General features: G+C 38.5%; 1 pseudogene; it reads right to left on the bottom strand.

Moving 5' to 3' along the window:
• Nucleotides 1-614, bottom strand: part of LOC141428718 (uncharacterized) — a 6877-nt pseudogene extending 6263 nt beyond the window's left edge.
• Nucleotides 615-11446: the final 10832 nt, after the last annotated feature.

Below are 11446 nucleotides of genomic sequence, written 5' to 3'. Positions count from 1 at the left end.
CAGAATTTAACACACCCAAAATAAACGTATCAATGTTAACATTACATAACATGTGAAAATGCATACTAAGAGCTTGATACCAGTACAAAGGGTAAATAAAGGCTTGAGTTGTATTTTCTGATAAAAAAGAGTAACTGCATACAGAAGATTCAATTTCCACAGGTAAAACAAATGAGTTATAAATGGTGATAGAATATGAGTTAAGTTTGATGTTACTGAGATAACTGCAACAATTTTCCAATACCGCACAATAAACTTCTTAGCGTCATCGATAATCTTTAACCCTTCTTCTGTTTCAGGTTGAAACATTTTGCTTTCAAGCGTATTTAATATCATCACAATTTTGTCATGCATCAAAATAAACGTAAGCACTTTAGAGGTTACAGCGAGCTCGTAAATTAAAATATCATTTCTTCTACAAACAAATCCAGATGCCTCGGGAGATAATAAAAATTTATAGTGAAAAGAAAGTTGCAGAGAAAGACAAAAAAAGCTACAAACACTTTGTAGTAATATTTATAGAAACGATGCATGTTACTTGATGGCCATAGGCGAGGACTTTCCAAAATTTAATGTTCATAGCTAAAGCAATCTATTTGCTTCAACTGAGTCATTTCGATGTAAACTTGATTTTCTTAACTGCCTTGTTTTGTGTCTGTTGAAGTTGTGCTAATGGTTAGAAATTCTTCCTCAGACTACGTTAAACAGCGATTTGTCTGTTGTTTAAATAAATTTAAACTTCAAAGACTAGCAAGGCTTGTGATTAAACAAATTGCTCCACAAAACTATTTTCTTAATTGGAAAGATTTAACGCTATTAAAATGAACACTTACACTTGCTGTATTCCCATATGCAAATAAGTACGTAAACATATTTCAAAGGCAAATTTCCATGTAGTAAAAGTGAGTAAAATGGAAGTTATGTGGGTTAATTGCGGGAACGGGCTGTTTTAAATGAGAATGCAATTAGTAGAGCTGAATGTGCTTAATTAACAAATGGCTATAAGCCTCCGTTTACTAGTTCATAAAAGTTTGGGCTTAATGCCATCGTAGTTTATTTCGGCTTTACCCCGGCTTTTACTCAATTATGGCATTAGTGGTTTATTTTTCGTTTTCTTCAAGTTAAGTTTTAAATTAAAAGTGTAAAGAATTTATAATTGTAAAACCTATTACCAATTGATTTCTGATTTTAGTTATCTGTAATTACTAGCATTGCAAATTAGATAAATTTAGGTCTGCTTCCACTCATTGGATTGACTTAAAAATAATTTATTGAATCGGGCGTTACTTTGTGGAGGTCCATATCAGGGTAATTATTTGAGGTGTAAGATAAATGTTACAGAAAAAAAAACACACATTTTGATGTGCTCTGTTTTATTTTGAACATAAGGATATGTACCAATAAGATGCTTTATATTATAAGAGATCGATAAAGTTTATTTTGGTTAAAAAAAGTAAAATTCCAATTTTAACGGTAACAAAAATGAGCACCGAGACCACGAAAAAGAACATTTTGTTTATTTTAAAATCTTATAATTGTACTATTTGAATGAAAATCCGATAATAATGAGAAAACGAATAAGCATTATTTAATTAATCAGGTATCAACAGAAACAGACAATCGATATCTATATAAAAAAAATTAAAACTTGACCACGAAAATGACGACTTCTAATTGTCATTTTTGTAACCTTTTAAATACTATCTAGAAATTATTGAATTAAAGTAAGATTATTAACTTCAACTCACAAACCAAAACAGCTTTCAATACCTTCCCCTCCCCGTGCAGGTGTAGACCCGAACGAAATTATGTTACAACGAAACAACACAACAAAATGCTCCTCTAAATGACGAAGTTTTTTTTTAATATTTAGATATATACATTTCACACGTACATTCAGAGCAAACTAATTCTTGAACCTCTAGCCAGTTAGCAAAATTGGCGTCACACTGGTCATAATTCCTATAACCACACCTGGAGCAAATGTTGTTGACGGTCAACCATTCTTCATTTAAGTCAATTAAATCAATAACGGCATAAAACACTGTAAAAAGCAGAAAATTCTATAAAAAGTGTTCTGTATTTTTTCTACTTGTAGGGAAAATCATCTTTTTCGTGGTCTTTAATCAGTTTCGTGGCCCATAGCACCACGAAAATGATGACCACGAAATTGAAAATTTCTTACTTTCGCGGCTCTGCAGTAAATATCCTATAGGTTTGATGCAAATGAAATCAATATTGAATAACTTAACTGCAAATGACACAGCACCAGTAAAACATTACATTTATTTACCCAATACTCACCAGTTCGCAACCGTAACGAAAATGACGCTCGATCTTTGACGCAAATCTAACTTGAACCTTTATTACATTAATTATAGATAAATAATTATGGCTTGCGATAAACATTACACTTCATATTGACGCAGTCTTATTTTCAAAGTCGCTTATAGTTAAAAAGGATTCACAGGAGGTTTGACCTCTTTTTTTGTTTAAAATATTAGTTAATAAGTGTGGCTACGAAAATGATGGTGTATTTTGGAACAACGGGAAATGTAGAAAAAAATAGTCTCATCAATGTCCTAATTTTTTTTATGTTTGCATGCATGGTATATCATATTATGAACATTCAATCCATGTTTTAAACAGCAAGTTTTTCTATAGCTTGTATTTTTTACCATACTAAAAAGTAGTCAGGGATAATCCGAACCTGACCACGTAACTGACTTTTGTGCAGAAAATTTAAGTTATTGTGGAAAAAAGATAAAATAGAATAAAATGTATTTACCACAAGTTTCAGCGATAATATCCTAAGCAACTTAAAAACAATAAACGATATATTTCTAATTTTATAACTGAAAATTTGAGTCTGAACACAATTGAACCTCTCGAAATAATAACCCATCAATGAACTAAAAGAATTGAGCAAGGAAATTATTTTAGCTCATTGACTTAAAAAGTTATGTGGATAATTTTGTAGATAATATGAAAATGTAAGTACAGTTCACATAAATTACAGTCAGCAAAAAATGGGCACAAATAGATAGATGTGCGTTATTAATTTACGAAATATAGCAGTGATTTTATAAATAGCCTCTGTTTTTAAGCTAAACTGCAGTCGGGTAAAAAGCCCGCCAAGTGAGAATCAGACTTCCTCGGACATACAAATTAAAAAGACAACAAAAAAAAGTTTCCCTAAACAAAGAAACTCCATTTTTTTACCGGTCGTAAGACACCAAAGCCTAACAGCCTTATTCATAAAAAGTTAGAGCCTCCTTGAAGGCTCCTTGAAGGGCCCGATGCTAAAAAACATGATTCATAAACGTCTGTTAGCGCTAATCAGTCGATCAAGGCTCTGCTAAAGTTAGAGGACCGTAGACCCTCCTTTATCTCCCTGCTAAGTCACAAAATGGCCGCCACAAGTTTGAACAGCTGACTTTGACAAGAGCAAAAAACCATACCGAAGATATTTATAGTGAAGGCAGGGCTACGCAAAGATTTAAAAAAAAAAAACTGGAAAATTTATTTTCAGGAATTTGTATTTAAAAATCCTCTAAATTAGCAACAAAAAATTAACAATAAATATGAAAAAAAAAATAGGATTAACATAATTATGGCTTTTTGCACAACATAAACATGCGGATCGGAAATGGCGGGAAAACAAATATCTCGCTTTTTATTTTTTTTCCTGCTAATTTGCTGTCACTGCTGTCAATTTTTTTTAATTATCGATTAGGCCATTTTTTGTCTTTGATTTGTCAAGGTGGCCAATATAACGCGTCTAATCCGTCTATCAGCAGCTCAACAACTAGCAGACTGCAAGCAAGTGTTTATGAATACTTCTTGACAACCGTCTATTAAGCTTAATCAGTCTGCTAAGTAACAGACCGATCAAACCTCAATTAAGGTTTTTTTATGAATAAGGCTGTAAGTGTTTTGTATTTCAACTTAATACCTACCTCCAGGTGTTCCTGAAAAATGGATTTTGACAGACATACAGTAAGCAAAGTTACTATTTCATGAGGATTCCCTTTTCCATTTTAGACGTTGCTACCTACCTACCCCTACCTTCCACTTGCATACCTATGTAACTTTTCATGTGTTCCGTTTATTTAACAAATTACTTCCAGACTAAAGCAAAGTTGTGAACTTTCTCGAACCTTCGCCACTGATATTAACCGGGTTCCTTGATGTCAAAACCGCTGCTCAAAGTGGTAATATCTTTAAAATTGTAAAGTACTCCTGAGAGTCATCACTCAAAGAGCATGTTTTTTTACTTAAAATGGCAGATTTGCTTGAGTACATATTCATTGAGATGTAGAGGGTTCAATTTGTGCAATAAGATTTTAACGATGAGAATAGGTAGTACATATAAATTTAAAGCCGTAAAAAAAACCATGTACAGGTCACGTAGCAAGTTTAAGATTTGAATTACTGGATATTTTTTTATTAAAAATACTCGTTATGATCTATTCTTTTAAGGTAAATTAAAGGAGGTGCAATTTATAAAGCTTTCAGAGCTTACAGTCTCTCACACAGTTATTCACTTTATTTATGCCAATTGTTATTAAGATAGTTCCTAATCACTTTTACCTCACAAATCACCGTAAGCTTGAAAAAAAGTAATTTTATCGTTCGTTTACAGGTATGAAGATCCCACCGCCAATTTTTTAGATAGAATATTAATTTTATTACGGAAATAAAAAACATCAATTTTATTACAGCTACGTTCAATATTACCTGTACACTAAAATGTTTATGAACATCACATCACATCGGGCTTGTAGTCAAACAAAGTGCCTAAAAAACTTTTCAATCTACAGTACCGTGTCATTTTGACAGTTACTGTGATTAATTGTTGTTAAGTAATCAAAAACGAACATTACTAACCTGTGGAATGGCAGCGCCATATTTAAAATTTACTGTCAAGCGGCGCGGCCATTTTGAAAAAATCTTTCTTGACTGCAGTGACAGCTACGAATTAATTTCGCGAATTCGCGAATTTTATTAAAAATATCACCAATAAAAAATTACTTTAATTTTATAGATAAGCCTTACAGTGATAGTTTAGCATAAAATGGCATATATAATTAAATAACAATGAATGACCTTCAATTTCTGTGAACTTTATTATTCATTATCAAATATCTGATAACCAAATTTTTCTCAGTCATGTATTAAATAACTATAATTACAAAATAAAACAATTACCTGTAGGAAACACTGATTTATTTCGTAAAATATTAATTTATTTACGAAACAAAGCCCTTTTATAGTCTTTCAATATCAAATAATAGTATAATACGAGGTTTCCAAAACCTTTGTTTTTTGAAAACAACTTTATGAGATTGTTAGTTCTCAGGTAGGTATACTTTTTAAATATTTGTTAGACTCAACTAGTCTTTGAAAATAATATGATTAACAAATTATTCTTTAAAGTACCTAGGTATACATTAATAATCTCTTTGATATGTACAAGTAATTAAAATTTCTTAATTATTTAAATTTGAGAATGAGTGTTTCAAATTCGAGGGTTTGTTGAGCTATCATTTTAATTATTTACAGCAAATTTTGATCGCTTTAATATAATAATAAAAATAATCTAATCTAATTGTAATGTAGGTTCATGCCAGTTACTATCTATCTTGTCTTTGTAGTTCGGTTATTTTCGTATTATGCTATAGAAGTTGTAAGGTACCAAACAATCTGATTCGTGGATCACCACAGAACCATGTCGTAATAACATTTTAATTCTTGAGATGAACGTTGTTATAGTATAGACAAATAAAATTATTTACTATGTAGTTATATTTTTGCCATGGTGATCATGGATACTAAAACGCGAAAAAAGCTATTGGTAGAACAAACAATCATTGTGCATTATCTGTTAATTTATTTTTACGAAAATGGAGATGAACGTTTTCTAGAGCATCATGTCGTCGCTTATGATTATTGTTGTCCTGTTTGTGCTCTTAGTATACTCTTGAAAAACATGAATAGTCGTTTATGTAGTGTCTACGTAAATAAAAGGCACACGTCCGTACACTAGGCTGTTTATTTCGAGACTGACTCCACAGAGGGCGCAGCACTCATGCGCTTTATAATGCAAACATTACACCACTCTCTTCTTAATCTAAATGTAGCAAATCCTGCAGTACAAAATATCACACCCTTAGGTGCCTTAATAGGTACTTCTACAAAATATCATAAATACAACTTAGCTACTGGAAGGCTTGTATAACTATGTAAATTCTTAGCTATATGACAAACATTAAAATAACAAATAACCAAGAGCTTGTCCTTCTTGTTTACCTAAATAAAATTAAACAGGAAACAAAACATTGTTTATTTTCTCTCCCTATCTTAAAACTGTATCCACTCTCTTCTTAACCCTTAGATTGTCGAGATTGAGAAAAAAAAAGTTCATGATTCAAGCCTCTACGGTACCTTATATTAAAAAAAAAACTACATTTAACAAAAAATAAAAAGATAGTCTTGAATCATGGTCGCTGTGGTGTACACTGTCAATTTAAAGGTTAACTCACGAAACAATGTAGCAACTGTCAGTAGGTACCTATGTACCTAGGTAGATAACTGTTTTTAATAGGAGTATAGTATAACTTAGTTTAAGTGTAATTATTTATAGCTATGTTAATATTATTTTAGTAGGTATCTATATGTACTGATAACAATGACACTATAGTGTTACAGGCTTGTCTTAAAATTAGGGTTCCCGTATACTTTTTATTGTATTTTTTTTTATTATTCTGTTTACAAATGGTTCACATCCAAGTAAGCCCTAACTGTAGATATTGCCATAAAAAAAAAAATCTTAGTGTAATGGATGTGCTACACATCCTCGCGAGTCCTCGCGTGCCTTATTAATAACATTGTAATGGTAAGAATAAGTGCCGTAGCACTTTTTAAGTATTGAAGTATTTAATTGCTACGTCTTTAAAAAAAAAATCTGTTCTCAAGAAGATGTATATGCATATCTAAAAAAAAACACTTATGAAATATTTATCAAACCTATATTGCGGTGGGTTCTTACGTCTGCATTCCCTCATGTGACGATGGACCTGGGCCGGTTCAGGTGGCGAGGTGGATGTAGGTGACAAAAATGGGCTGTCACTGTAGTCTGATTCTGGTGACGCTGCCTTAGACTCGCGGCGCGCGGCCCCCGCAGGCGTCCGGGGCGTCCGCGCCGGGCTCGTCGCCTGGCCGCTAGTGCTGCGCCGCGGTGTCATCGCAACGACAGACTCGTCTCTTAGTGGAGCCTGAGCCTGGTCGTCAGGTCGTGGGTCACACCCCTCCTGGCCCCTGGTCTGCTGATAACGGGTCGCTTGGACAGATTAACACACTTGATCGCCGCCTCAACTGATCGACATGTCTATGCGACTGCCTACCGAATCCATCGCTTACTGTGTAATCGGTGGTTCCTGATCTTTGAATGACCCTACCCGGAAGCCACTTCGCGTCCCCTTGATACTGTCGTATCCATACTCTTCGTCTCCCTGTTGTAAAGCGCGGCCCGAGTTTGTGCAACCGGCTACTTGTTTTCTTTGTGCATTAAGGACGTTTTTCTCGCAGTCCGGTCTAAGTGCATCTAATCTGGTGCGTACCTGCCTACCTAACATTAGCGACGCGGGGCTTTCGCCTGTCGTGCAATGCGGCGTATTCCGGTAGTGTAATAAAAAGGTGTTAAGGGCGGAATGAACATTAAGTTTTGTCGCATTGCCTTTTTAATTACCCGTTTAACGGTACGGACCGCATTTTCTGCCGCGCCGTTGGACGCGGCGTGATACGGTGCCGTGAATACGTGTTCGATGCCGTTATTCGCCAAGAACAAAAAAATCTCTACTCGTAAACGGCGGCCCATTATCCGATACTAGTTGCTTCGGAAGACCCCATCGCGCGATAACTTCATTGAGTTTATCGATTGTATTAGTCGCGGAGGTTCCGATAACGGGGAATACTTCTAACCATTTGGTTCGTGCGTCAATCATAATCAGATAAGTTTTTCCAAAAAGGGGTCCCAAAAAATCAACATGTACTCGTGACCACGGCCGGGCCGGCCACGGCCACGGGCAGGGCGCGTGCCGCGGCGGCGCGTCCGCCTCGGCCGCGCACACGGCGCACCCGCGGCACAGCGCCTCAAGTGCCTCGTCAATGCCGGGCCACCACACGTAACTACGCGCGAACGCCTTTGTTTTCACTATCCCCATGTGGCTTTCGTGTAATTCTTTGAGGACCCTATTTCGGCAACCCTCTGGTACGACTACCCGGTGCCCCCACATGACGCATCCTAGCTCTTCGTACAGTTCTCGTTTCCTATTAAAGAATGGTTGCACATTTTTTATTTCAACTTCGTCCGGCCAGCCCGACCGTATATACCCTAGCACTCGGCAAAGAATCGGATCGCGTTGTGTTTGTTTTTTTACCTCATAATAGTCAAGTAATAATTCGTTACTTGCAAAATGTAAATACGTCTGCTCCGGCGGCGAGCCGTCCAATGAGTCAGCATTTTTAACTGGTACCGGCAGCCGCGACAAGCCGTCCGCGCCGTTTGCGTCCGTGCGAATGTACTCGATGTCATACGTGTACGCAGATAACTTAATCGCCCACCGTTGCAATCGACTCGCTACCATCGACGGAATACCTTGTTTGGGCCCAAAAATGCTAACTAGTGGCTTATGATCGGTTCTTAATGTGAATCGCCGGCCGTAAAGGAACTGATGTAATTTTTCTAAACTAAATACGATCGCTAACGCTTCCTTGTCTATTTGGGAATAGTTTCGTTCCGCGTCGTTCAATGAGCGCGATACATAAGCGACTGGGCGCTCCCGCGCCCCTCCCGCGCCACCCGCGCCCGCGCAGCCCTCCTCCGGCTGAGTCAGGACTCCGCTTATGCCGCGGTTGCTGGCATCCGTAGTTAGAACCAGTGGCTTGTTTGGATCATAATGTTTTAAAACCTCAGCGCCAATCAACAATCCTTTCACTTTTTTAAACGATTTTTCGCAATATTTGTTCCACTCCCAGGTGACCCCCTTCCTTAATAAATCGTATAAGGGCGATAAAATAGAACTCAAGTTCGGTACGAATCGAGCATAAAAGTTGACTACACCTAAGAAAGACCTGAGTTCTGTCGTATTTTGCGGCCTGGGAATTTTTAGAATTCCATCGATTTTTGTTGGATCGACTTTAATACCGTCTTTCGATATGATATAGCCTAAATATTGCACTTCCTCTAAAAGAAAAGTGCATTTGCTTTTCTTTAATTTTAGTCCGTGACTACGGATTCTTTCTAGAACTTTTTGTAATGTTACAAGATGCGTTTTAATATCTGCCGACCCTATGATGACATCATCTAAAAATACTTCTACCTGTGGAATATCTTTAAGTAAATTCGACATAATTCGCTGAAATATTCCCGGGCTAGACGACAACCCATAAACCAGTCTGTTATACCTAAATAACCCTCTGTGCGTATTTATCACGGTATACTGTTTAGATTCATCTAACTCGATCTGATTATAAGCCTGCGTCAAATCGATTTTTGAAAATATCCGGGCTCCGTTGAGTCTCACTAGTAGATCGTCAATTTTTGGCAAGGGATACCTATCGATCAGTAGGGCGGGGTTCAAGGTCACCTTGTAATCTGCACAAATCCGCAACCCCCCATCAGCTTTACGTACCGGTACGAGTGGCGTGGCCCACTCCGACGTGTCAACGGGCTCGATGACCCCGCTGCGCAGCATCGCGTCCAGCTCGGCCTCAACGCGCTCGCGTAGCGCGTACGGCAGAGGCCGCGCGCGCAGAACACCGGCTGAGCCCCTTCGCGGACCCTGAGTGTCGCCTTGCCTCCAGTGAACCGTCCCAGACCATCGTCGAATACCTCCTTATACCTGCCGAGTAATGCATGCAAGTCACCATTAATTGCCTCGTTATGAAAAACTGGGATTTGGATACCTAGTTCTGTTAACCAATGTCGACCCAGTAGTGATGTGGTACCCCTATCGATAACAAAGAGTTCTAATTTTTTTGATCTGTTTTGATACCTAACTATCGGTCTTATCACACCTAAAGGCCGTACGCGGCTCCCGTCGTAAAACTTTAATACTAGGTCGAAAGGTTCGATTACCCTCCGCTTGAAGTATTTATCGTAAGTGTCCCTACTTATGCACGACACTGCCGAGCCAGTATCGACCTCCATGTTAATTGTTTCGCTATCTACACACAATGACAAACTTACCGGTTTGTAACCGTTCAAACAAAGATGATATAAATCTTCTTCGACGTCCGACGTCGACGTTTGTTCATCATCATGCGGAGTCTCGCTGCCCTCTGCCTGGACGTGATACACCGAGCGACGCGGGCGCCGCGCGCGCGCACCTGCCGTACGGTTGCCGCTACCCGAATCCCGGGCGCCGCTACCCGGACCCCGGGCTCCGCTGCCCGAACCACGAGCGCTGCTGGCTGAGTTGCCACGGGTTATTCTAGCTGGACACACCCGCTTTAAGTGACCCACCTCCCCACATTTATTACATACAAAGTCTTTGTAAGGGCACTGTGTGTCTCGGTGGCCTAGTCGCCCGCATACTGCACACATGATCCTATTGCTTATTGTGTTCTGATTTGTGCCATTCACACTGTTCAGTGCTTGTCCGCCAAGTGGTTGTGCCGACGAGAACGAGTTCACAGTTGCGGGTCTCGCTCCTCCATCGGTCCTCTCGCTTACACCTGGGCGTTCTACCATAGCTGCGTCCTTTTCGGCGGCTTCCAGTGAAAGAGCTAGACGCACCGCCTTTTTATAGGTTAGGTCGTGTTCCGCAAAAAGACGTTGTTTAATGGTATCGCTCCTCAGAACTGATCCCGAATATTTTCTTCTAATGCTGAGCCGAACTCACAAAACTTGGCGAGTTTTTTAAGATCAGTCAAAAACTGCGACACCGTTTCTTCACCTCCCTGTCGCCTTTGCCGCAATCGATATCGTTCGGCCATAAAAGATGGTTTTGGTTCCATATGATTTCGCATAATTTCAATCACCTCTGTGTAGGACATCTCTGCCGGTTTTTTAGGGCACGATATAGTGCTCAGTAGCTCATAAGCTTCCCCCCCCATAACCGCTATGAGTGTCGGCAATTGCATTTCCGATTGAATCTCGTTCACTTTAAAGTACATTGCTAATCTTTCCACGTACATAGTCCAGTTACCCGCAGCCACTTCAAATTCGCCGATTCTTCCTACTGACATTGCAGATAATAATTTGGCACACCACACTACTAAACACCATGCAATAGTTCCGAATATTCCGATAATAATCCTCGAACGCCAATGTAGTGCCTACGTAAATAAAAGGCACACGTCCGTACACTAGGCTGTTTATTTCGAGACTGACTCCACAGAGGGCGCAGCACTCATGCGCTTTATAATGCAAAATTACAGA

This window comes from Choristoneura fumiferana, chromosome 6, assembly GCF_025370935.1.
Source record: "Choristoneura fumiferana chromosome 6, NRCan_CFum_1, whole genome shotgun sequence".
In the NCBI taxonomy this organism is placed as follows: Eukaryota; Metazoa; Arthropoda; class Insecta; order Lepidoptera; family Tortricidae; genus Choristoneura; species Choristoneura fumiferana.
This window is presented reverse-complemented; position numbering and strand designations above follow the sequence as displayed.